We start from the raw sequence: 27,336 nt of genomic DNA on the forward strand, positions 1-27,336 counted from the left end.
TTTGAATGCCTGGAGTGCAATGAAGTATACTCTTTAACATAGTAAACTTTATGTTTTGTAAATTATGATTATGTTATTTAAAAGACTACATAAAATAGTGCTTTGGTATAGAACATTCGGGGTATTTATTTTATTTTATTTTATTATCAGGGTGTTTTACTTCAGCTTTCAGGGTATTTATTTTATTTTCAGGGTATTTTACTTCAGCTTTCCTTACATTATAAAACTGCAAAAGAGTGCATATGAAAATTAATTTAAATATGTTCCCTGTAAGTAATATAAAACATGACTTTAGTATATGATTGATGTGATAATGATACATTTGTTAATTTGTGATAGAATCAAATGCATACTTTAAATCCCAAAATATCATAACTCAAATAGCTAGGCTTCAAATATTTCATGCTTATGTGTGGCTTTTGCCAGTTCTGACATATATATTAGAAACAAACAGTACTATCTATGGTTATCTTGTTATGAGTAACCCTTTTCTTTACAGGCATTTTTTTGTGTATGTGAGGAAACTTTTACACATGATAAGGGGAAGTCAATATTTTTATTGTAGAAAAATAACAAGAAGTTTTCTCAGGCAAACAATTTTATTTCTGCTGAAAGTAGTTCCAGTTTTTGTCTATTATATTGACTTATAAAATAGCAATTTTCCCTTTGTTGTAAAGAGAGTTTCCATTGCTCTTTGTAGTGGCATAATCACTTCCCAACAAGACCAAGTGCTTCTTGGAATGAAACAGTGCCAACGATAGGATCAATAATGTAAGTGTGGTAGACATCTGAAACAGTCAAATGTTATTTGTAAGTGATGTAGCTGCTAATATACACAACCAAAAAATATTAGTGAAAATGATTATGATAAAAAGGCTGATGTTTTCAGGGAAGAAAGAAAAATATTTCTCTTTCTAGCAAAAACATTAGAAAACAGTATAAGAGATGACAATGTCTATACTGAGATGATAATTAATTATCTTCAATTAATTTTCATTAAATTGTAAGTACAAGTCATATGTAATGGCAATTATGGAATCATATTTCTAAATATGAGGAATAGTATTTCCATGAGGTTACATTATATGTAAGAAGTTGAATTGCTTAGGCATGTTGTGCTTCTCTAATACTGAGGTAGAGGAACATCATATGTATACCCTCACAGTGGTCTATTTCCTTAATTATGGAAATAGAGTTAAAAATTAGATATATTAATTTTGTCAATTAAAACTAAATTCATGGAGATTACAAAAGTGCGTAAAGCAATAATGTTAATTAAGACTCATGGAATAAAGAGGTAAGTTTATATAGTATATTTTATCATTCAAAATAGTTTTTATTTATTATTATAAATCAGTTTCACTGTATGTATGTGCATGTGATAGAGAGAGACTGAGACAGAGAGACAGAGAGACAGAAAGAGACAAAGGAGGGAGGGAGAGAGGACAGAAGAGAATAAAATGCAACAATGCAGCAAACCATGAGAAAAGTTTATGAAGTGGAGCAAATGCTATATGATGCTCAATAGAACAGAGAGCATTATGTTTTTATAAATATATATCACTTATTATTGCATATTCTTTATCTTACTTGAATGAATATACTTAATGTATATTATGTGCCTATAGAGGACACATATGTGTATACGTTTAGGCATACTCGTCCATTGACATACATTTAGCAAAACTTTAAACCTATCATGAAATTATACTTTATTTTTATCAATTATTATAAGTTTTAATCAGATTTTCCTTTTGATTTTATGAAAACGCTATACATGCACATAACATAATGCAATTTGACCACATGCTCCCCATTTCAGACTCTTCAAAGTCTTCCTGTTTCCTCTACCATATTTTCCTCTCAACTCTGGAAGCTGCTAGTTTTAAATGCATTTAATACTGTCTATATGTGCACAGCATTATCTACAGAAGCATCCTAGCCTCTCAGGAAACTCTGCATTCCTGAAGAAAACTGTCTGCCCCTCCCCAGAAGTCGCTTGCCAGTGGCTTCTCAGATAGGGATGGAACTCCCTATCCTTTTGTGAGGCTTAGTCTTGTTCCTGCGCCTTCATTCATAGTACTGTGAGTCCATGTGCAAAACAGTTCTGTTGTCTGAGCATTCTTCTAAATTTTCTATTTTATCCCAAACATTGTAATAATTTTATCCTGAGTATGCTAGCTTATCACAAAGCAAATGTATACAAGGAGTAACATTTTATGTTACTATCTCTCATCCTGAAGAAAATCAGGTAATACCAAGACAAAAATTAATGTGGGCACAATCATACTAGAATGTTTTAAAACAAGATTACTATTACTCAGTGGACCAATTTTTTTAACACATCTATTCATCTTAAAATATTGTTAAGCTGGGCAGTGGTGGCGCATGCCTTTGATCCCAGCACTTGGGAGGCAGAGGCAGGCAGATTTCTGAGTTGGAGGTCAGCCTGGTCTACAGAGTGAGTTCCAGGACAGCCAGGGCTATACAGAGAAACCCTGTCTCAAAAAAACCCTATATATATATATGTAACTATATATATATATATATTGTTACCTTTGACCTTTTGGTTTGGAGGAAATAAATGCAAACATAGACTATATGCATTTAAATTATTGTGCTTTATTTATTATACTTGGAGAAATTAATAAATGATATACAATCCTTACATCACGGTAGTCATGTTTAAGTCAAGATGAGAAAAATATTTCACAGCTGAGTAAATTCTAGTTTTTGCAAGGATCTGGACTAGTCAGTTCTGCTGTGAGTGTATGCTGTCCTCATTGGTGAGGGTTACACACTGCTTGGGAAATTTGTTCAGTGTACTCCTTTTCGAAAGATTTACTAGTTTAGAACTAATTAGTAACTGTCCATCCAGCTCTAGTCATAAGCTAGAAAGAAAACAGCAGTGTGTTGTGAAGCTCACCACATTGTCTCTTAATCAAATTTCAGGTTTCTAACATTTTCAGTGTTGTTCTTCTGTGGTTACTGATTTTCCTTTTGTTGTGGCAACAATGAAATAAATCAAAAAAGAGAAATGAAGAGAGAATATCTTGTGTATTATATAGATGTATCACCTGTCAATTAAAAAAAAATCTACAGCCTATAGGAAAGAATCGAGTAGAAGGTGGGACATCCAGGAGGCAGAAAATATTCTGGGATAGAATCAGGTGTAAGAGAAGTGGCTAGGGAAAACATAAGGACAGATGGACTCATAAATCGGTTATTTAAAAATTATTACCTAGTCAGGGAACGAACCTAGTCAGGGAATGGCCTAGGTATTTGTAAATATGTTTTGAGTCTGAATCATTATTCTGGGAGCTTGGGATGAGAGGAAAAACACAAACAGCAGAGAAATGAGACTATTATGTGTTTATTTTAAATTCCAGAATTGTAGCATTTTGAGTGGGGCAATTTCTATTTTATAAACATAATTCCAATTTAAGCACACATGTTTTTATATGCCAGCACACACAAAAAAATGCCAGATTTTATTTTTACTCATAGATTCATGTTGTGATTTAGCCACTCTATTAATGGTTTCTATAGTTCTGGTCCTGTAATGGAGTCTTGGCCAAGGCTATAATTCAGAGCTTCACCTTCCTACTTCATAGGGTTGTCATCTGTACTGACACATAACTACTCATTTAGTGTGCTTTGTTTTCCTTTTTGTTAATGCCAGAATGAGACCTACAGGCAGTCAAGTGAGCTCAGAAATACTGCTTTTTTTCCTTCTGTTTTTGGCCTTTTACTATTTTACACTTTCAGTACTTTGTCATGTCACTGTTTGTGTTTTCTCAAAATTTTTAGTCTAATTTTTGTAAATGTCTTATTTGACAAAATGCCCATTCAGATATTTTCTGTCATGAAAAATTTAAAATATGTTTGAAATTATATAACCTACTAAAAGCCCTACCACTGTTTCTCATTGTAGAGGATGCTTCAATGTTTATGATAATGCAGTCTGTTTTCAGATATAACTAGATCTCAGGGCATAGAAATCAGCATCTGAAGACATGGAGCATAAGACCTTCCTCCAACAAGACTAATAAATTACTAAACATAAAAATAAAATAGAAATGTTAAACTCTATGTTCTTCAACTTAGCTGCTGTGTAATTGTCCTTCTATTAAGCATGTTAAATATCTAGTCTTCATGTTCAAAAAGTTAGATATATTTATCCTATGTGTGTGAGTGTTTGGTCTACAAGAATGTATGTGTACGGCAGGCATGCCTAGTGTCCACAGATATCAAAAGGCTACAGTATCATTGAAATTGGAATTCCATGTGAGTCTGAGTCACCATGTGGGTATTGAGAACCAACTATTAAATCTTCTGCAAGACCAAGCATTATGAATCACTCAAGCCTCTAGCACTTTTTAGTCTCATTCTTACCTTCTATAGACTATATAAAGAGTAGAGAACCCAGATATTGAAGGAGTAGGCAGATGTGCTTTTGAAAGAATAAAGGATAGCTTGTATTGCGATAGTGCACCCTCAGGGTAGGTAGACATTACCCTCATGAACTCACTGAGTAGATTTAGAGTTCAGAATGGGATCTGAGAAGTATCACTTGGCAACAAGCAGCATACTTGAGGGTACTGCTTAGAAATTAAAATCACAATGTGACAAGTCTGAAATAAAAGTTGCATTGTTTAACTTATTGTTTCCACAAATAAAACTTATATAAAAACAGTTTTTGAAAGTTAACTGATATTATATCTAAATAACTTTTGTACCATGATGAAGATGTTAAATTATATACCTTGAAATTATTTTTCAATAACATGATGGGATTTGAAATAAAAGCACATTCTGTACCTGCTATATTGTTATTCCTATATTTCCTGACTAAGTGACAGCAATACCTCTTCAAGTTGAAATGCACCTCCTCTTTCTAGGAGAGGATGTAGTACAGTGGATGCTCAGAAAAAAATAGACATTTCCAGGAATGGTAGTGTATTATTTTAACTCCAACTCCCAGGACTTAGAAATAGGTGGATCTCTGTGAGTTTGAATCTAGTCTCATCTAATGTAGCAGGTTCCAGTAGAGATAGGGATGCAGTGTGGAATTTTATCTAAAGGACAAGACCAACCATGATATTTCGCCAAATCAATGAGACCATGGTGATTTATTATTTTTACTTCCTCAATGAAGTAACGTTTATCTCAAACTTTTGTTAGCTCATTTAGGTTATTTTCTGTCCACTTATTAAGTATTCATTAAGTGTTTGTTAAGTGCCCAGTCCCATATTATCAGCAATTATTTCCATTCCCTCCCTTGCCTTTCAGGGTTTTAGTGTTTGTGTTCTGCTCTCTTCTCTCCCTTGCTCTCCCTCCCTTGCTCCCAGGCCAGCATAACAACCAGCTTGTGTTCTGTCATCTGGCATAGTGTGAGTTGAACTCACATCCTATCTCTGCAACAAAATAATAGCTGTATGGCATCAATCAAGTCACACAGTTACTTTCTGCTTTATTATTCCTACAGTAAAAATGAGACACTGATTTTATTGCATGTGTTAAAAATTAAATAAATCCCAAAGAGCATAAAAGAGATGTGGAATAAACATAAGAATTCTGTGTGTTACCTACTGTTGTAGGTACTTTTCAGAAACATACACCACTGATAATTCACTCATGGGAATTAGTCAAGCCCTTAACATACTATTGCTGTTTTCACGTTTTTAAAAATTATGCTGCTGTGAATTTTTTTTTTTATTTTAGATATTTTCTTTATTTACATGCGAATTTCTCCATTCACAGTTTCCCGTCCAAAAAACAAAAAAACAAACAAAAACAAACCCCTGTTGCCTCCCCCCTCCCCATGCCTGCCACCCCGCCCTCTCCCACTTTCTGGCCCTGGCATTCCCCTACACTGGGGCACAGAACCTTCACAGGGCCGAGGTCCTCTCCTCCTATTGATGATCGATTTTGCAATCTTCTACCATACACATGCTGCTTGAACAATCAGACCCCTCTATGTGCAGTCCTTGGTTGGTGGTTGAGACCCTGGGAGCTCCGAGGGTACTAGTTAGTTCATGTTGTTGTTCATCCTAAGGGGCTGCAAACACCTTCAGCTCCCTTCATATTGTTGTTTGTCCTAAGGGGCTGCAAACACCTTCAGCTCCTTGGTCCTTTCTATAGCTCCTTCATTGGGGACCCTGTACTCAGTTCAATGGATGGCAGTGAGCTTCCACTTCTGTATTTGTCATGCACTGGCAGAGCCTCTCAGGAGACAGCTATATAAGGCTCATGTAAGCAAGCACTTGTTGGCATCCACAATAGTGTCTGGGTTTGGGTCCCCAGATTTTCAATAATTAAAAGCATAAGGAATCTCTAAGTGATGGTCTCTAGTCACTGCTTTTCAATTTATTTCTTGTGCTGATTGTTTCTTGTTTGTTCTCTTATATTTATCTAAATTAAATCTCATCTTAGATTTCTGTTTTCCTGTGAATCACATTTCATCATTGTGAAGCTTTTACCTTCTGGGTTTTTCTTTACTTTCAGAATTAGATGTGCATTCTGATAAACCCAACTCTTCATTCTGTTGATGAAACATGAAATTTGAAGACTCTCATAAATCCAACTCAATGCTTTTAATTGTAACTGTTTGTATTTCAATGATAGAAACAAAACTTGAATATGTACAGGCACTATACACACTCAAACACAGTTTACCATACTGTTGTTGTTCTTGCTTTTATCATAGTTTTGTTTTGTTTTTCTTTTTTCTTTTTTTCTTTTCTTTTTTTCTCTTCTATGATCCCTAGTGACTCAGAAATGAGGACAAAGACTGCTCATAATATTATTGTTTTGTTTTATGCTTTTGATAAGAGAAAAGCAAAGGAGTAGATTTATAGTTATGCCCTTCACTCTGCACTCACACCTATATTCAAGCCTCAAATTAAATTATTTCCTCTTTATGTGTGATATGTATGTTTTGTCACTGGTACATATATTTGCTTATTTATAATGAATAAATTAAATAATAACATATATTATACTCTACCATGTATTGAATCAAATTTTCCTTATGATCTTACTTAATATCTTGTTGTTTCTTTTAATTTTAATAAGTTAGTACTCATTAGTTTTTATTGACAAAAGCAAGTTAATGGCAGGAGCCTGGTATTTGGAAATTTCTATATACAAAGATTGTTATGTATCCCAGCTAGTGTCTTAGTTGGGGTTTCACTATGATCAAGGCAACTTTTATAAAAGACAACATCTAAATTGGGCTGGCTTTAGAGGCTCAGTCCATTACCATCATGGTAGGGAGCATGGCAGCATGCAAGCAGACATGGTGCTGGAGAAGGAGCTGAGAGTTACACACTGATCCAAAAGGAGCCAGAAGAAAACTTTCTTCTGCAGGCAGCCAGTAGAAAGGTTTCTTCCACACTAGATTTAGCCTGCACTAGGAGCTCTCAAAGCCTCCCTACACATTGACACATTTCCTCCATCAAGGCCACACCTATTTCAACCAGGCCACACCTCCTAATAGTGCCAATTCCCATGGGCCAAGCATATTCAAATCACCACAGCTAGTTTTGGCTACCAACTTGACATAGCTTAGATGCACATGAGAAAGGAGACTCAACTGAAGGATCGCCAAGTTCACCCTGAACTGTGCACATGTTTTGGGTGTTCTTCATGATTCTTAATTGACACAGGAGAGTCTAGCCACCTGTGAGGCCATCATTCCTTGGCAGGTAATAATGGGTTACAGAAGAAAGCAAGCTGAACATGAGCCTGAGACAACTAGAAAGCAGTGTTCTACCATAATGTCTACTTAATGTTCTTGCTTGAGTTCATGCTTTTACTTTCTGCAATGACTGACTGTAACCTCTAAGCTACAATGAAAACATTTCCTCCTTGAACTGCTTTTGGTCAACCTGTTTCACCACATCAAGAAAATAAACCTAGGATCATAGATTAATTAACATATTTATCTTTATGATGACGTTGGAGAAATGTTCATCAGAGAATACAACATCTCAGCTAAATCCTATAAAGTAAAATAGTTCATTGAAAAATATCAGTAAACCTTGAAAAATCACTTAAGAGAGAATACTTAATTAAGACCTGCTATTTCGTAACAAACTTTAAGTAGCAATCATCTCTGTTCATTATATAAACTGAACACATAAATTTCCCACGAGCCAACAGGACCTAAAGTTCAGTATTACATTTGGTCAAAACCTTAAACCTGTGTTACGCTCTGTGATTCTCCTATATATCACTAGTAAGTTCATCAGTTGAGGAAATATAATTGTTATGTTAATGTATGACAGAAAATCTAACCATCATTTTTATTAGCCGTATGAAATTGTCATTTCAGAGGGTTGCTGTTGAATAAGCTCACCCATTCTAGTTCATTTTAAAATACTACTGGTTGATTCTACTCAGCTTTTCTGGCTCAGACTCCTCTCCCAGTTGACTGATTCAAATTGGCTTCTCTCAGCTTCTCACTGATTTCCACTACTTGGGCTCAAACTAACTGGCAATTTGTTCTAATTTTCTGACTCCTTCTTATACTATAATTTCCACTGCCTCTGATGCATGAACTGAATAGAACTGAACTCAGCTCCACTACACAAACTACACTCACTGACCTGTCGCAACCTCTGATCTTACTCTGCCAGCACCGCTCTCTAAGAAGCCTCTCTTTCCTTTATATTCTCATGAGAGTTGACCATATTCTATTTCTGACTCATTCTGTCCAATATTCCTCAGATTTGTCACTTTGCCCCTAAATTAGACATCACTTTCAAACAGGCCTGCATCTTTCTACAACCTAAACTTACCTACATTGTTAGGGAATAAAGGTGTGTACTAAGGGTATGTCTGATTTACAGCCAGAGTGATTAAAGGTGTGACTTTCCAGTTGAATCTCACAGATTGAGGTCTTTGGATCTGAACCATTGCCAGTGTAGCCATGTTGCTGGAAGAAAATTCCACTACAAAATTGTAATTCCACCTCACAGCAGTCAGAATGGTTAAGATGAAAAACTCAAGTGACAGCAGATGCTGGAGAGGATGTGGAGAAAGAGGAAAACTCCTCCATTGCTGGAGGGAATGCAAGCTGGTACAACCACTCTGGAAATCAGTCTGGCTGTTCCTCAGAAAATTAGACATAGTACTGTCTGAAGAGCCAACTATCCCACTGCTGGGCATATACCCAGAAGATGCTCTAACATGTAATAAGGACACATGCTCCACTATGGTGATAACAGCCATATTTATACTAGCCAGAAGCTGGAAACAACCCAGATGTCTCTCAAGAGAGGAATGGATACAGAAAATGTGGAACATTTGCACAATGGAATACTACTCAGCTATTAAAAGCAATGACTTCATAAAATTCCTAGTCAAATGGATGGAACTAGAAAATATCATCCTGAGCGAGGTAACTCAGTCACAAGTGTATACACACAGTATGCACTCACTGATAAGTGAATATTACTCCAAAAGTTCAGAATACCCAAGATTCAATTCACAGACCATATGAAGCCCAAGAAGGAAGTAGAAAGTTTGGATGCTTCCGTGCTTCTTAGAAGGGGGAACAAAATACTCACAGGAGGAAATATGCAGACACAATGTGGAGCAGAGACTGGAGGAAAGGTCATCAAGAGAATGCCCAACCTGGGAATCCATCTCATATATAGCCACCAAACCCAGAAGCTATTGTGGATGCTGGGAAGCACTTGTTGATGGGAGCCAGATATGGCTGTCTTCTGAGAGGATCTGCCAGAGCCTGTCAAATACAGAAACAGATGCTCAAAGCCAACCATTGTACTGAGCATGGGATCCCGATGGAGGAATTGGAGGCTGAAGGAGCTGATGGGATTTGCAGCCCCATGGAGGGAGCAAAAGTCTCAAGTGTTCAGACCCCCTGGAGCTCTCTGGGTTTGGACTACCAACCACAGAGTACACATGGAGTAACCCATGACTCTGGCTGCATATGTGGCAGAGTATGGTTGTACATCAGTGGGAAGAGTGGCCCTTGGGCCTAAGTGTGTCCAGTGCCCCATTGTAGATGAATGTCAAGGCAGGAAGATGGGAGAAGGTGTGTGGATGGGTTGGAGAGCACCCTTATAGAGGCAGGGGGATGGTGAAAAGAATAGGGAGGTTCCGAAGGGGAGACCTTGAAAGGGGAAAAAACTTGAAATGTAAATAAAGAAAAAATCCAAAGAAAAATTGTAAACACATAGCTAGTATGTCAGTGAAAGACTGTTTTTTAAAATAAAGCAACATATTCTAAGTTGTAACTGACTCTATCCTATATATTTCCCTGAATGCATTTTAACAACTTTTTTTGTGTTTTTCTTCTTTTTGTTCTTTTTCTCTGTGTATCTCTTTTTTTGTTTCTCTTACCTCTCTATTTATCTCTCTCTTTCTTTCTCTCTTTCTTTTTGGATCTTTGATCCATTCTGATCAGTCCTTCAAATTTTAATTTTTTTATGTTTGTAATATATGCTAAATAAATGTTGAAATTGATTGTCAATTTCTTAAAGGAATATCTTCTATAGATTCAAAGAACATTTTTAATTTCATTAACAAAAAGCATATATTACTTTTATATAATATCCTATATTGAAGTAGAATTTTAATTCAGAAATAATTTTTTAATAGTTATCTAATTATATATTAAGTGAAGAGAAGTGAGTCTAGCCTTAGATTGATTTAGGACAAAAAATATTACTATCTTAACCCAGAAATTACAATAGATTTTACAATAGATTTTATAAATCTATCTTGATTTGTTTTGCTAAAATGTATTTTAATTACTTAATATTAAAATTAGTTGATATCTATAGTAAAAGTGACTATATTTATAAATAGTTTATAACAACACTATCTGTTCAAAGAAAAGCAACTGTTTACTTATGAATATTTGTAAGCTTCTAAATTTGATATGTTTTTCTACTTTATGGTATGGATAGTTTTGTTTATTTTAAACAAGAAATATGTCATGCCATAAGTTGGAACTCCTTGGAAGTGTGATGTTTGTTAATTTGATCATATTACAAGCTTCTAACTATGGGTTGCTTTTCAAATTTTCAATATTAACCCATTTCAATAAGACATTTTTGTACAGTTTCAAATGCACTTACCTAAGGTGACTTACTACCTACAATTAGATAACACTCTGCTTTTGATACAGGTAATGTGCAACAGGAGAAGGATGTAGCTTATATGCAATAATATATCCATGCAACTTAAACCTAGTACATCCATGTAAAATGTTACTGGATGTCAACAAGATTATTCACATTTATCATTTATGTAAATATCTAGGAACAACTCTACAGATTTCCTATCAGATGGTATCTCATTAGCATAAATTAGAGCAATATTTCAGGTTTGGGTTTTGAAATGCGTTTCATGAAAGATCATTTACATTTTTTAGCAATGAACCACAATATGATTGTGTCACAAAAATCACAACTTATTGTCTAATTAAAATATTAATAATTTTGCTTAATATTATTAATACTTTTTAGAGAATTAATACATCCAATTTTATGCTTCAGTAGTAATACTATTAATACTGGTTTCTAAAAGTAAAAAATGTGATAATGGAGAAAATGGACAATACAAAATATTTCTATATAGCTGTTATTCATAAAGCCTGATGGTAATGAGGGCCAGAAGGGTTAGTTAAGGATGCTGCTATGTTCCTGGTAGTGCTTTAGCATAAGTGAAAGGTTAATATGTTTGTGATATTTTACTTAATTGATAATAATTGAACACTGGAGACATACTATACTCTCTATTTATTAGATTATTGTTTTCAGAATAGCCAAATACAAGTTGCTGGAACTACTAGTGAAATTTGTTTTAGTGAATATGACTTGACATTTTTATAGCACAAATTCAAAAATAAAATTTGTTTAGATTCATGAAATTGCTAATGAGAAACTAGTACTTCATAAATAGAGTTCCATCTATAGATTTGAGCTTTTAAAAATATTTATTTTTGTAGGTGTATATGTATACATGTGTGCATGTGATGGGGATCACATGTGCACATATACACATACCAAATTTCATAGCTCATGTACAGATGCCGGAAGACTGTTTCCTGAAATTGAACTAGGGTTGCCTTGTGTGAGGATCAGAAAGTATACTCTGAGCCATTTCTCTGGGTCCCAACTGATGTTTTTATAGCGCCTTTCCATTGAGAAAACTAAGTTAAGTATACACTGGTTATTTTTCTAGAATCTTTACTGAAATGTTGTGGATCATCTAAATAAATATATTTAAAGTCATGTCTATTTCTTTAGTTTGAGCGTCTATAATGTACAAATGGAAGCCCAACTTTTACCTGTATACTTGTCTATACAAATAATCCTGTAAGAGGGTTCTCAATTGATAGAATCCAGATTTCAAAGTTGATCTCAGAACCCTAAAACCTCTTATATGACATAAGGACTCACTCTCAGTTTTGTGTAGTACTGAGAGGATAGTAACACACCATCCTGGAATGTGTACAATCGTCTTAAGGAAACTAGTTATCTATATACCCCTGTTAAAAGTGCCCCACATTAGTTGAAATTTTTAAATCAAATGAATGGGTCACCCAATGCCTACAGAATATTCCTGACTTCCTTACACGGTCTCTAATAATGATGTCTACTATCTTAGCGCTTCATGTAGTCACCACTATTTGATTCTTAAATGCATCATACTTACAGGGTGGAACTCATTCAAGGTATCATGGATAGGATAAAAATCTCCATCTAACATTCTGCTGTGTCTCAGTGTCCTGGAGACAGTCCAAAGTGTTTCTTCATTAGCAGGTTTAATTTAGACTTCAGATACCTGTTTCTCCTAAGAAGAGACACAACAGAGAAGTGAAACATGTTATATTTATTTATTTATTTATTTAGTTATTCACTTTAAATTCCAATATTGGCTTCCCACTCCCCTGAGTCGCCATTCTCACAGGTCACCTCCCAATCCACCCCTTTTCCTCTGAGAAGAGGGAGGCACCACTGGATATCATTTCCCTTACTCCACACCTTGGCATGCCAGACATTGCCAGATTAGGTACTTCCTTTCTCACTGAAGCCAGACAAGGCAGCCCAGTTAAGGAAATGAGATCCACAGACAGGCAACAAATTCAAGTACAGCCCCTGTTCCCCTGCTCCAGTTGTTGGGGGACCATATAAACCAAGCTGGACATCTGCTGCATATGTGCAAGGTCTAGGTGTAGCGCATGCTCACTCTTTGGTTGGTGGTTCAGTCTCTGGGAGCCCCCAAGAGTGCAGGTTAATTGACTGTGTTGGCCTTTCCATGTTTGTTTTGTTTTCCAATGTTCACGTCCTGTCAACTTTCTGGCTGCTTGCACTGCCTCAAGACCTGTGGTTGACTTTTTAAAATCCTGTTTATAGAAAGCTCTTGGATTAAAGGTGTGTGCTGGGGCCGAAATATACCACAACTAGAAACAGGTTTTTGCAACGGTTCACAGTGTGATCAAATGTCCTTCAACATTTCCTACTTTTTGTGTAAATAAAAAAGAAAAATTTTAATTCTTTCACAGTAAAACTATTTACAACAATGAAGCTATGTCTGTCATGCTTTCTACAGTGTCTAGCTTAGTTGCATTTGGCAGTTTTAGTCTTAAGTATTTTTGAGTTCAAAGTTCAGTAAAATGTTCATGTCAAACTTTTATGAACTCAGAACTCTGATTGTCCTAGGCAGTTTGTAGTCCTAAGCTAAACTTTAGGTGGTGTTTGTCCGCTTAATGGAAATCCCGGTAAGGTAGAATACAACAGTCAAGCCAAGACTCTCCACTGGGACAGAAGAGGCATGGAAATCCCGGTAAGGTAGACTACAACAGTCAAGCCAAAACTCTCCACTGGGACAGAAGAGGCATGGAAATCCCGGTAAGGTAGACTACAACAGTCAAGCCAAGACTCTCCACTGGGACAGAAGAGGCATGGAAATCCCAGTAAGGTAGACTACAACGTCAAGCCACAACTCTCCACTGGGACAGAGGCATGAGAGAGTTGTGCCCAGCGGTAGCATTACTACAATCCAGATGGATTTGTTGATGCTGGACCCCATCATCTTCTTGGAGACCTCGAAGGTTAATGCTAGGATTTCTAGTCATGAGATCTTGGAAGGCTGTGAGAACTGCAATCTATTTAGAACATATGAGGTATACAGATTTCTTTCTGAGTTACTTTCTTCAGGTTTTATACTTTAAGAAAAGTTTTAGAGAGTCAAATAAATACCAAAAGATTATGTAATTTGTAGAAATAAAAGAGTCCCTTATTATTGTTTTGTTTTGTTTTCCTCTGTTCCATACCAGGTGTCTCTTCTGCTATGAGACAAAGATTTTACAATTTCCTTGAGCAAGCATGTGTAGCTTGAACAGATAGTAAGTAGCTAGAAACAAGCAATATTTGCATATTCATATATACTGAAATGGTGGCTTTCAAAAACCTCACAGATCCACAGACTATAGCCCTTAAAAATATTTTTGGTTTATTGTTTACGATTTTTATGACAATGAGACATGTCAGCTCCTGGCAGTACCCATATACTACTTCAAAGAAGATATTAAGCATTTGAAGAATTTCCATATGGACTTTGCTTTAAATGTGGCAAAGCTAGCCACAGGCCAAAAAACTGCCCTTGCTTCAAGTGCTGACACTATGCTGTCTGTGTGGAAAAGCAGAACATAAATAAAGTCTACAATTATGCCAGTACAAGATAGATAAGTCCTTCAATATTCCTGCTTCACAGAAAAATCTTTTAGATATTCTGGGCCAGTATACCAAAGAAATGGATGCTCCAAAGTTGCAGAGGAATCTTGAGTCTACAAAGCCAGAGGTCTCTGTTATTTTTATAGTTTTGGAAGCTCTTTGCCTGACCTTCCTCCATACTGAGCTCCTTCTCAGGTCTCTGGTGACATTGAGGATCAAATGGTTATAGTCTCACATATACATTTAAGATTTAAGAAAATATTTTTAAGTCTAAGAACATGTTTTAGGTTGGTAATGCATGTTATGATAGGAAGTGATGATTTAGGTACAGATAAGATAGATAGTCCACTATTTCTTCCAACTTTGCCAAATACAGATAACCTGTACATTGTGAATGTAATCCTTACCAGATCATATATAGTTTATTAATGTAATATATTAACAAAAGGAGGAAATGTTGCAGGATATCTGATCATATCAGATGACATGTGGATCTTGTGAACCGCAAGATTGTATACTGGAAAAAACCTTTTCCTAGTTGTGGTGTGCCTCAGTCCTAGGAAATAGCAATAAACCAAGAGCTTTCTATTATTATAAACAAGATTAAATACAGTCATCCATAGATCAATAGTTGGATCAAGCAAGTAGGTGACAGTTGAATGAACATAGGAAAAAAAACATACAGAATGAGAGGAAGTCAGGAGGATGAATAGAGAGATGCACAATAAGTAGAAAGGAGAGATATTCAATTTGAATAATTAAGATAATGTGGGGAAGGAGAACATACTCTTTCCTTCTAGAATGTTGTTTGTAGGGGAAAGTCAGCTGGGCATTTACTCTACCTCTTTGAGCTAGCAAGCTTTCACCCAAAATCTAGCTCCTGTGTATTCATTTGGGAAAATCAGACAAATAGAACTGTGTTTTACCAACAACTAAGATACATCCATTGGCCAAATCTCATTTCTTTGGTTACCTTTTAGGTTACTTCTTGTAGGTAATGGAGTATGGTTATATGCACCCCCCTCCAAAAAAAAGGTAGGGTATTTCCAATAATTAACTTACTGTTTGATGCTGAGTGAGGGAAAACTCTTTCTTTACACCTTTGCTACCAGTATGGTGTTTCTTATGAAATTCTGAGGCTTCTAGCACATTTTCTTTAATAGCTGATCACTTTCATGATTACCTTGTGCTTAGAGGGCTGCGTAGATTCATATGGGATCTGATATGTGTTATTTATAATGGATGAATTCTATTTCTGATTACTAGTAGTTGAACAAATAGCAAAGTTAATTCTGAATCACCTGAAATATGTTCACAGCTTTCAATATGTAAAACAATTCTTTCTGCATACTGATAGCCAGTAGCTATATTAAGAGATTCAGGAAAATCTAATAATATGATAAGAATGACATACGGAAGAGCTTTGAGCCACTTATTTTTTTTTTTTTGACTTATAACCAATCTTTCCAGGTTTATTTGCGTCAGTGTAAAATGTAGGTCTTCAGAAATTTGTGTCATTTTTACTATATGAAGGAAAATCCAATTTGTTCTTTTTATAAGCTGAAGTCTCTTGCTTTTGGAATATTGTTGTTAATCTCTCCCCCCAAATCACTGCAAGCTCTTTGCCAATGATCATTTTCTGCCCATAATGAAATCTACTTCAACATAAGTAAATGGTACCACAATTTCTGCTGGGTCTATTCTTGCTAATCGATGAAGTCTCATTTTTCCTTTCAGAATAAGTTCAAACAATTTTTCTACATAGGTCTTCAATTTTTTATTATGTTTTATGTTAAAAATACCTGCCCTGGGATATTATCTTCTTTTTGCAGAATAATTCTTCTAAGTAAATGAGAAGAGTGCAAAATAATCAAAATATAATCCAACTTTGCATCCAAAGGATCCACATGTCCATTCTGTAATCTCTTTTCAATCAGATCTGTTATCTCTCAGCCTCAGCTGATATCTTTCTCGGACTATTTAATTCCTAATCACCTTCTAATTTTGGAAAGGCTCTTAAGTAGTTAATCTAGTGGCAAACTGTAGCCAATGAACATATCCCAGACATTTTTAAAAATCACTAAGAGTTTATAGTTGATCTCTCCTGATTTGTACTTTCTATGTAAGAATTTCTATAAACTTATCTTATATCCTAGACAGTTGATAGATTTCCCTCTGTGTTTCTTCAGAAGGAAATTGTAATTCACAGCAAGGCAAAATGCTCTTCATCAAACTTTTTTTTACAAGGGTGACTGTAACTTAATCAGCTAGTAAGATTTTATCCATATAATGATATATTTTTGATTGAAGAAACTGATTATGAATTATTTCTAACTGCTGTTGTACAAAATATTGGCAGAGAGTTAAGTTTTCCTTATGGAAGAACTTTCCTGTAATACCTTTTAACAGGTTGAACATTTTTTTATAATTAGATACTATGAAGGCAACTTTTTCTTTTTCCTCTTCATGTAAAGGTGTAGTTTAAAAAAAAAAGCAGTCTTTTAAACCAATCACTATAATAAACTATCCCTTAGAAGGTAAGAGAATCCAGGTTGTAAAGAACTTATTGGTTGAATTGCCTCATTTGTAGCTCTTGAATCTGTTAACATTCTCCACATTTTAGATTTCCTTTTAATGGCAAATAAAATTTTCAAGGAGCAGTTCATTCGTCAATATTTTGAGCATTTGACTACTTCTGTATCAGCTGTCCTAATGCCTATAATTTTTCTGATGTCAAAGGCCATTGTTCGACCCACACAGATTTGTCAGTTAACCATTTTAACGGTAAGGCAATTGGTACCTTTGAAAGAGGAACAATTGTTGTGTCCTTCTTATATACAAACTGAATGATCTGTGACTATTGCTCTTGATAATAGCTATTAATATTTTTCTCAGTACCATTCTTTATTTTATGATTTGTTTCTGATATTTGAAGCATGTTAATCTGTGTTTTTCATTGCTGCAACAATCACATCCCCATAAATGCATCACTATATTAGCCACATATGGCTTTAATTTCTTTAACAATTGTATGCGTAATACAATGCTTGATCTGGTATACACCTTTAATCCCAGCACTTGGGAGACAGAGGCATGCAGATTTCTGAATTTGGGACCAGCCTGATCTACAAAGTGAATTTGAGGACAGCCAGGGCTATACAGAGAAGCCCAGTCTCAAAAAAAAAAAAAAAAAAAAAAAAAAAAAAAGTTAAAATACTTTGTTTCTTCTTCACAAATGATTAATAAACATCAAAGTAACTTGCTGCTTATAAGTAACTTAAAGGCATTTTGTAAATTTTTTCATGAATTTAAAAATAAAATTCTATGTAAATCTCAGAAATGTAAATTAATATCCTATAGTAAAATGAGCTATATAGTTTATATAACTCAGGGTTACATGTTACATATTGGAATTTTACGTAAACTATCATATTAACATGTTTTTGTTCCAGGATGATTTCAATATAGATTAGGGATTAGTACTAATTTGAATGTGAATTGCATATATTCTTTTGTCCATATAAAGATATAGATTTCATTTGTTGTTTTATAGAAATCTACAACTGATTCAGACTCTATTAATAAATATGGATTTTCTTACATAATGGCTTTGGTTACACTTTTTAAATCATTTTTTTTCTATAGAATGTCTACAATTTTATTCTACTAAGTAAGACTTAGTATCTCAGAAAAATCTTCACAAAAATTGAAAAACTTATGGCAAATAATGAATTGATGTAAAACAAATTTGCACATAAAAACATTGACAAAAATAGTTTTAGTATTTATTATACTGGACCCTACTTTCAGATGAATGACCATTATTAGCAAATCCCTTGTTTATACTGACAATCATTCACATATAATTTATGTCACTGTAACTTAATTTCTCATACTTTAATTCCAGTACATTATTTTAGGCAAGTCAGACAATCCGTTTACATTCTCGATGTCACAGTGGTTCACAGATCTTCAGTGGGCGATGGAGATAGATGAAAATGAGTCTAATTTATTTGGCATTTAGAGAACATTTAATTTTCTGGAGTGCTTATAATTATTCTGTATTGACATAAGATTTTAAAGATCCATAGTCTCAAAGTAGTAATATTGCTTAAAATTGTGTCTTACAGATGCAAATAGAAGGATGTGCAGTGATTAAAACAACATATGTAGACAGAAATATGCATAAACCAATTGCATAGTTACTCATTGTTTTATAGCAATTATTTCCAGTATATAATGTAAAACTAGCAGTTACACATTTGTAATTCTCAGTGTCCTTGGTCTTTCTAGAGTAATGGGGCTTAGATGAATGTTCTAAGTTTCTCTTTAATTGTTTTTAAACTGCAACTGAAGAATGAGTGGAATGAAGACATTGAGGGGAAAAAAGGGTGAGCTTTCAGAAGTAGAACCTAATTACTTACTGTCAAATAAGACAAACTAAAGAAACTCAGGGTGCTTCTGTGAGATAAACACATCAGGGCTGCAGACTGTTGCATAAAAAGGCTTAAGGGTACTCACTGTTGTGCTTGGAAAGTGTGATAGTCCTGGCAGGCACAGTGGATGAGGTGAGTGAGAACAGTTAGCATGATGGGTCTGGGTCACTTGTGATTGCTAATCATTAAAGAAGGATGGTCATTAAAGAGAGACTCTTGCCCTCTAATAGAAACTGAAATGACAGGCACCAGTTTCCCTAGTGATTAAATTTTACAGAATGCCATGGACCTTTGGAGAAAGATGTCCCAGGATACAATGGTTCATTATTCGCTGAAAAATGATACCCCAGATCAAATAGTATGTGAACTTCAGAGTATTTTAGTCTGCAGAAGTCCAGCATGCTGGGTTCTCCCATTACCAAGACAGAGAGACCCCAAGTGATCTTGCAATCCTGATTTAAACCACATTAGGGAATTAAAGGGTAGGAGACCTTTATCTTACACCATTCTCTAGGGACAGGGTGGTGGTGGTGGTGGTGGCTAGAAACTGTTGCTGACCCATTGACTTTGCTTCAGGCCAGGTGGGTGCTGGGTAGCTTCTGATAGCAGGGCATTTCTGCTCAGCTGCCTGAAGCCTGGGGTTTTTTCTAGTAACTAACTTGCCTGGGCTTGGCTGAACTCACCCAGTTCTTAGGCCTAGTCTCCTGGACTGCCAATTTGAAGCAAGCCATCGAGTCAGCCTTTCTCAAGGATTATAAAACTGTCCAGAGCTGATTGTGCTGCTCTGTTTCACAGTTCTTGTTTGGTGTATATGAGAGCCTGCAATAAACTGACACAGCTTCGAATTGTTTAATTAATACCAAATAACAATAATAAAACCTATCAAAGGATAAGATGGTTATATCTCAGAGTTGTCACAACTATCTACAGTTACATTTTTGTTTCTAAAGTAAAAATATCCCATGTGGTCAGAGGCTTATAACTAGGAATAACTCTGTCTGCAAACCTCAAGGTCATTGAGGATATCTTAGTCAGGCCTTGGTCTCTCTTGGTTCTAGAGGCCAAGGAAAGTGGTGAGGTTTTCTCTCTTAAGGCATTTATTTAAAACTTTGGTGGTTAAGGAAGCATTTAAATTAAAATGAGTTCTATTAACATGTAAATACTCTTAAGCAGAACCAACCACATTCCCAAGTTCCCATCCTTAGATTACTACTCTGAATGATTTGCAAAGAATAATTACCTTTTTTCCCCATTGAGCTGAGAATATTCCCCGACAAATAGTATTTTGACTGGGTTTCAAGAGGAGAGAAAAAAGAATCATTGTTCAATACATCAGACATAGAAAAGATAAAGATGGTGAATGCTAGGCAAGCACTGCAAAGAGACAAACACTCCCTTCTCCATGTTTTTTGGATAGTGAGAGATGTGGCTATCCAACCCCCTGCTGCTGCTTCCTGGTAGCTGGAATACTCACCCATACATACATATGAATAATCTTCATGTATTCTCTAGATAGATGTATTTATCAGTTCAGTCATAAATATTGGGCAAGAGATAACAAGGAAATTCAAGGTTGTGTGTGTGTGTGTGTGTGTGTGTGTGTGTGTGTGTGTGTGTGTTTGTTTTGTTTTTGGTTTTTTTGTTTTTTTTCCTTCTATTACAAAGAGGCTTCGCAGGCTGGATTGATCTTTAGCCAGGTTTGCCAAGCATAGTAGAAATACTTGCTGAAATAAAGGAGCCTCTAAGAAACTAAATTTAAAAACCCAAATTCTTCTGTAGTGTACCCGAGTTAATGCTATAGCTGTACACATACAGTGATGTGCATAGAATATAAAGCTGGGAAAAAACAAAACTTTGTCACATATACACTCTTTAAAGAAATGCTTGAAAGTGAAAAAGCAAGATCTGAGTGAGCCAAGTCCTAGAATTAAAAGAGCAGATCATTAGTGGATCGACTCTCCTTGCCCGGTATCAGTCCATTCCCTTTATCAATCCTCAGAAACTTTAGACCCATACACTGCAAGGGAGATTCCCAGGCTCACCTCTGATGCTTTCCCACAGTCAATAAAGGATGTGATGTTCCAGCCTAAACTTGGCATTTTAATTAGTTCAGTCAACTCACAATAGCCTAATTAATTCTGGATGAAGTGTTAAATTTATTTGTGCATTTGCATAGCTGAAGCCCATCTTTGGATGCTCTGAAGAGTGGCCAAAAATGAGTAGGCTGCTCTGCATTCCCAGGACCTTCATATCTATTTGCTGTATATTTTTAAAATGACATATTCTCGAAGGCTTCCTATTACAGCCCATGCTAGGATCTCACCTCCAGCTAGTCAGTAGGAAAGTGAGCACTTGGTAAATAGCAACCTCTTAGCAGAATTCTTTTAATTAGGCAATAATATAAAATGTTTTGTTTAATAATATGGCAAAATTCTATCTTCCCACAAAAAAGAAACAGAGTACAATTTATATCTCTGTCTGTACATAGTTTTAAAAAGTAAACAATTAAACACAATCAATTGGTTATCTCCAACACAGGAATCTAGGATTCCCTTAGACCAGTTTGAGGAATGAAGAAACACAGGATCAAACTCTTAAACTACTTGCTTTCTCCTGACAGAAAGCGTTTCCCAAATGGATGCTAGACTGTTCAAAACCATTGTCAATCCATATAACTATTTATGATCTGCTAAACTGAATGCCATTACAGTGCTGGGTACATAGAACTCTAGGATGATAATGAGTTCTATTTAGATTATAATATAAATTGTAAAGCATCCTTTGTTGATGCTATTCTCAATGTCCTGAGCAAATGCCTGACAGAAGCAACTTAAAGAAGGAAGAATCTATTTTGGCTCAAAAATTTCAAATGATTCTGTCATTGTATGGAAAAATACCAGTAGGAGCAAAACAGTCTGTGTCTATGAAACCAATAGGTAGATTATCATATCCTATAGACTGAACTAGAGAAAGAGATGATTGACAAATAGAGCTTTTTAAGACCTGTCTTCAGTGACCTCCTATATCATTTAAGTATCATACTCAAAGACTCACAAAACTCTTTAAACAGCGCTGATAGGTGATGTTTAGGCATATGAGTCTAAGGTCTAAGTCAGATTACAGTCACCTTATATGTGAAACATACATGTTTAGTCTTCCACAAGCTTAGAATGTACTATCAAATTTCTTCAATATGTGGTTCTAAAATATATCATGTGGGGAAAATATATTTTATTATTTCAGTGTTCTGTTATATTTCAAATTACTTTTAAAAGTTATTTTCAAGATAAGTTTTAAATGTAGAATAGGGATCTTTATTATATTGAGTGGTGGTTGCAAATATATATACACTTCAGAGTAATGCCAAGAGCACCTTGTTCTAAAGATTAGACTCAGTCTGATCTGAAGCCTATGGTCACAAGGGTGAAAGTTGTAGTTGTGATTAATTAATGTATCTAATAATCATGTGACTTTTACATGCAATACATTATGAAACTTAAAGTGTAATCCTAACATAGTGAATTAATGCCCATCTCAATGTAGAAATGTATCAACTGCTCATTATTAGTAAAACCAGCTTCAGTCTATTTATAATTTATTTGAGACCAATCCTAGACATTACCTTGCAAAGACTTCAACACCATAATGTTCACATTTAATTACCACCTTTATTTTATAAATGGAGGGATTTAAAAAAACAATCTGCTGAAAGTCCCCCAGTTCATTAGAAATAACTGAGCTAGGAACAATACTATTTAGCCCTATTGATAATATTTTACATATTATTTATTCTCTATATCTTTACTATTAGTAAGGTTTATATTTTCTATAATGTACTTAGTGTTTGTGGATATTTGAATACATAAGTGTGTGTGTGTGTTATGTATCTTTGTGCAAATGATCCTATTTTCGTTCCTCCAAAACTTCTCATTCCCAGCAATGTTAGAAAGGAAGTATTTCTGTTCTTATGTGCTTAATACTTTCTGCTATGATTATCATCATAATACCTAATACTTTCAGAATTTTGGCAGAAATAATTCTATCCTAAATTCAGTTTTAAGAAATTTTATAGATACTGCTACCTGTTCTTTAGGAAAAATAAAAGGTGCAGTTGTCAAATCATTAAGATTCCTGTCCCTGTAGAGTTCTGTCTTCCTTTATGCATTGCATTTATGCTAACTCATCCTAATGTCTGAAACTTGCTTCTTGGCTTTATAACTGTAGGCATCTGTAAAACATGGGCTTGGTTTGTTTTGGAAGCATGTCTACATAGGCAGGACTGACTTTGCCTTCAGAGAATTGTTGGGCAGGTAACTTAACATGATCCATGAACATTTGTTCAAATCTTTTATTATACCTATCGATTGCTGAATAGTTTACAATCATCTGCAGGAGACCTTTATTCATTTCGCAGATATAATTTTGTTAGATTTCTGAGCAGTATATTTCCTGCTCAATGACTTGTGGATTTTTGTCTCTTAATAATGTCTTTACATCGTTTAATAATTAGTATAACATTTAGACTTCTGAGGCTTCAGCAGCATATGTATAGCAGAGGGTGGCCAAGTCGGTCATCAATGGGAAGAGAGGCCCTTGGCCCTGTGAAGGTTCTATGTCCCAGTGTAGGGGAATGCCAGGGCCAGGAAGCGAAAGAGGGTGGGGTGGTGAGCAGGGGGAGGGGGAGGGAACAGGGGTTTGTTTTTGTTTTTGTTTTTTTATTTTATTTTATTTTATTTTTTCGAGGGGAACCTGGGACAGGAAATATTGTATGACATGTAAATAAAGAAAAATCTAATAAAAAATAATAATTAGTATAACATTTAGAGTTCTGTGGTTCACTTAAATCTTTTCCTTAACCAAGATTATGAAAGTATTCAAAAACATGATACTTTAAGTAGCAAGGTTAGTTATAATTTTTCTTCAAGTCTTTTATTAAATTAAATTATGATTTTTATTCCATAAGTTTTGCACTGTGTTTATATTGCCCTTATTTTTCTCCTCCTTCTAATACTATCCCAAGCTCCCTTTCAAATCTGTTTTTGTTGTTGTTGTTGTTGTTTTGTTTTGCTTTAACTTCCTCTCTACGATTTCGAGCTTCCTGCTAAATCATTTGTGTCCTGCTAGAAGAGCAGCTCCAAATCAACCTTGCAGACTTTGCTCATTTGTCAGTCCGTACCCAGGTCCCTCAACTCCTCCTTCCCTTCTCTAATTTCTCTCTGTGCTTTCCCTCCTTCCTCGTTTCTTCTCTTCCTCCCCAACTATCTCTATCCTTCTTTTGTTTCATTCCCCTTTCTCCCTCCTTCCCCTTCCTTTCTTCCTTCCTCCTTTCCTCCTTTTTCTTTTATTCTTTCCATCCTTCCTTTCTTCTTTGCTCCTCCTTCCTTCTCTTCCTCTTTCCTGCTCTCCTTCCATCCCTCCCTCCCCTTTCTTTCCTTCTTTCTTCCCTATTTTCATCCTTCCATTCATCCTTCCTTCATTTATCCCTCCTTTCCTCTTCCTTCCTTTCTAGCTTCCATCCTTCTTTTCTTCTTTCCTTACTACTATCCTTCTTTCCATCTTCCCTTCCTTCTGTCCTTCCTTCCTCCCTTCCTTACTGTAATCCTTCCTCCCTACTATCCTTCCTTCCTTCCTTCCTTCCTTTTTTCCTTCCTTCCCCTTCCTTCTGTACTTCCTTCCTCCCTCCTTTCTTCTCTTCCTTCCTCCCTTCCTCCCTTCCTTCCATCCTTCCTTCCTTCCTTCCTTCCTTCCTTCTTTCCTTCCTTCCTTCCTCCCTTCCTTCTATCCTTCCTTCCATCCTTCCTTCTATCTGTCCTTCCTTCCTTCCTTCCTTCCTTCCTTCCTTCCTCCCTTCCTTCTTTCTTTCCTTCCTCTCTTCCTTCCATCTTACCTTCCTTCCCACTTTCTTCTGGAGAAAGAACTTATTTTGTTCTCGGTTTAGTTGTGTATAAAATTCTGAGATAAGATTTATTTGTATCATAACTGTACAGGAATTATGCCTTTGTCTTCTTTAACTGTTGCTGATGACATGTTGCCAAGTTCATCCTACTATTAAATTTATACCTGTATAGAATTTTTTAATTTCAGTTTTATTTTCTTTAATTTCATTGTTAACTTTATGTATGTGATTTCATTTAGTTTCTATTACCTTTGCTTGAGATCTGTGTAGCATCTTCAATCTACTAACTGTTATTTTCTACATTTACAAGAAACTCAATTTCAAATATTATCCTGCCATCATTTACTGTATTTTTTTTTTGTTGTTTTAGATTCATGATTTGGTATAAGCTCATTCTTATTAGCCTTATCTATACTCAATATGTATCTTTATAAATTTTATGTTTAAACTTTCTTTTCTTTATCACATTTCCTATTTACTAGTTCTGCATTTTGCTATATAGACATCAATTAAATAAAAATTTGGCTCCAGGTATAGTCCTTCCTGTGAGAGATAGCCCTCCTCTCCCAGAGCTCAGAATAGGTATGTCCTCAAGCTAAATTGTTTTTGTGCTGGAACAGTGGATGGAAGGTTAAGAGTATGCTCTGTTCATCCAGATGACTTAAGTTTGGTAATGAGCACCAGATGTATGATAATGGCCTATAACTTCACCCTCAGGCGGGAATAGCATACAGACTCTATCTTCTGTAGGCACAAAGACATTCACATCCACACATACTTTCTTGTTTACTATGGCTGATTCATTCCATTTATGTAGTTACATAAAGCCACAAGATATAGGCTCTTTTACCCAAAGGAAAATTAGTTTAGTCTTACTCTTTTGCTTTAATTTTTGTTTTATTAACCTATAATAAAAATATATTACATTTTATATACATTCAATCTATAATTTTATATACTTTACTTAATACATTAGTGTGTATCTTGGCCTAACTAAGCCAGACTATCATTTACTTTATTACCACTTCATTCTTTCATGAAAATACCATTTAAATTTCATAGTTATTTATAACCAGGATATTGAGTCATCATCACTCTCTCATTATGAGAATAATCAATTTATTACATCTAGGATACTTAACTATATTTTTATTTGTTTCTTAGTATGTTATTAGAATTTTTCTCTAATGGAGTGGTTTTTGCTTTAGTAAATGAGAGAGAAGTAAATGTTATTACATATATCATTGATTAAGTTTTTCTTAGACTTCATTGTAATAATAGGTGTTATATGTTCATCCAGAATTATTAAACCTGTGAGACCACTCCATACATTTGTTAGTTATGTAGTAGAATCTATACATAGCTTCTAGAAAGTAGATACATAGTTATTTTAAGATAGTTTTGGTGTGTAGTTCTTATTTATTAAAAGTAATTAAGTCAAACAAATATCATTCTAGTTTTTGTGTGCATAAATATCCCTATGTACACATTTGGCAGGACCTATATTAAACAATAACAGATGGAAAATATTCTCATACTCCTATTATTCAGGAAGCATTAGAAAATGCAAATATCAGTAAATCTTATTGAGAAAAATTAAAGTAACTATAGAAATGACTCAGCAAAGTAATTGTTATCTATTTTTCATGGTTTCTGATGCAATTTTAAAAGAAGATACAAGAAGATATTTGATTGAATTTCTGTAATAAGAGCTTTCACTTTAAAGACTTTTCTGCCCACTTCTAGAATAATGGAAAATAGTAGAACCCAAATAACAATTCTCTTGCATTGGAGACAAGATAGTGTATAATAGAATAGGAGTTTGTCTATTTCTGACTTCTCAAGTTATTCATATGTGAGATTCTGCTAAATGTCACACAAATCATTTAACGTGAGCACTTCCCATGGGCATAAGGATGATGTAGGTGTCATGTCCGCCCTAGTCTTCCAATGTAAAATCTTGCCATTAGCAGTATTGAGACTGATGATGATTCCAAATTCCAAACATCCATTTGTTGAATGGTTAAATGATGTAAAAGTCACTAGTGTTTCTCTTCAAGACAGATAAATTTAAAAGAACAGAAATAAGAAAAAAAAAAGTGAGCCTTGACTGCTGAGAACAGATGAGAGATACCTGGGGAGAAATTACAGTTACTACACAGATTCAAATTAGAAGACAGATAGGGGGGTTGCTCAGTTTCTACAAGAAGTGTCTAAACCCAAGCTGACAATTGATATTTTTAACTTTGCTCAGGCTAAGTAAGTTGAACTGTAATATTCAACAGCA

General features: G+C 35.0%; 1 protein-coding gene across 4 annotated transcripts in view; it reads left to right on the top strand.

Annotated features, from left to right (window-relative positions):
* Fstl5 (follistatin like 5) overlaps window positions 1-27,336 on the top strand; it is a 654,438-nt gene that overhangs the window by 367,469 nt on the left and 259,633 nt on the right. The gene's annotated exons all lie outside the window — the stretch shown is intronic.

This window comes from Mastomys coucha, unplaced genomic scaffold (genome assembly GCF_008632895.1).
Source record: "Mastomys coucha isolate ucsf_1 unplaced genomic scaffold, UCSF_Mcou_1 pScaffold16, whole genome shotgun sequence".
In the NCBI taxonomy this organism is placed as follows: Eukaryota; Metazoa; Chordata; class Mammalia; order Rodentia; family Muridae; genus Mastomys; species Mastomys coucha.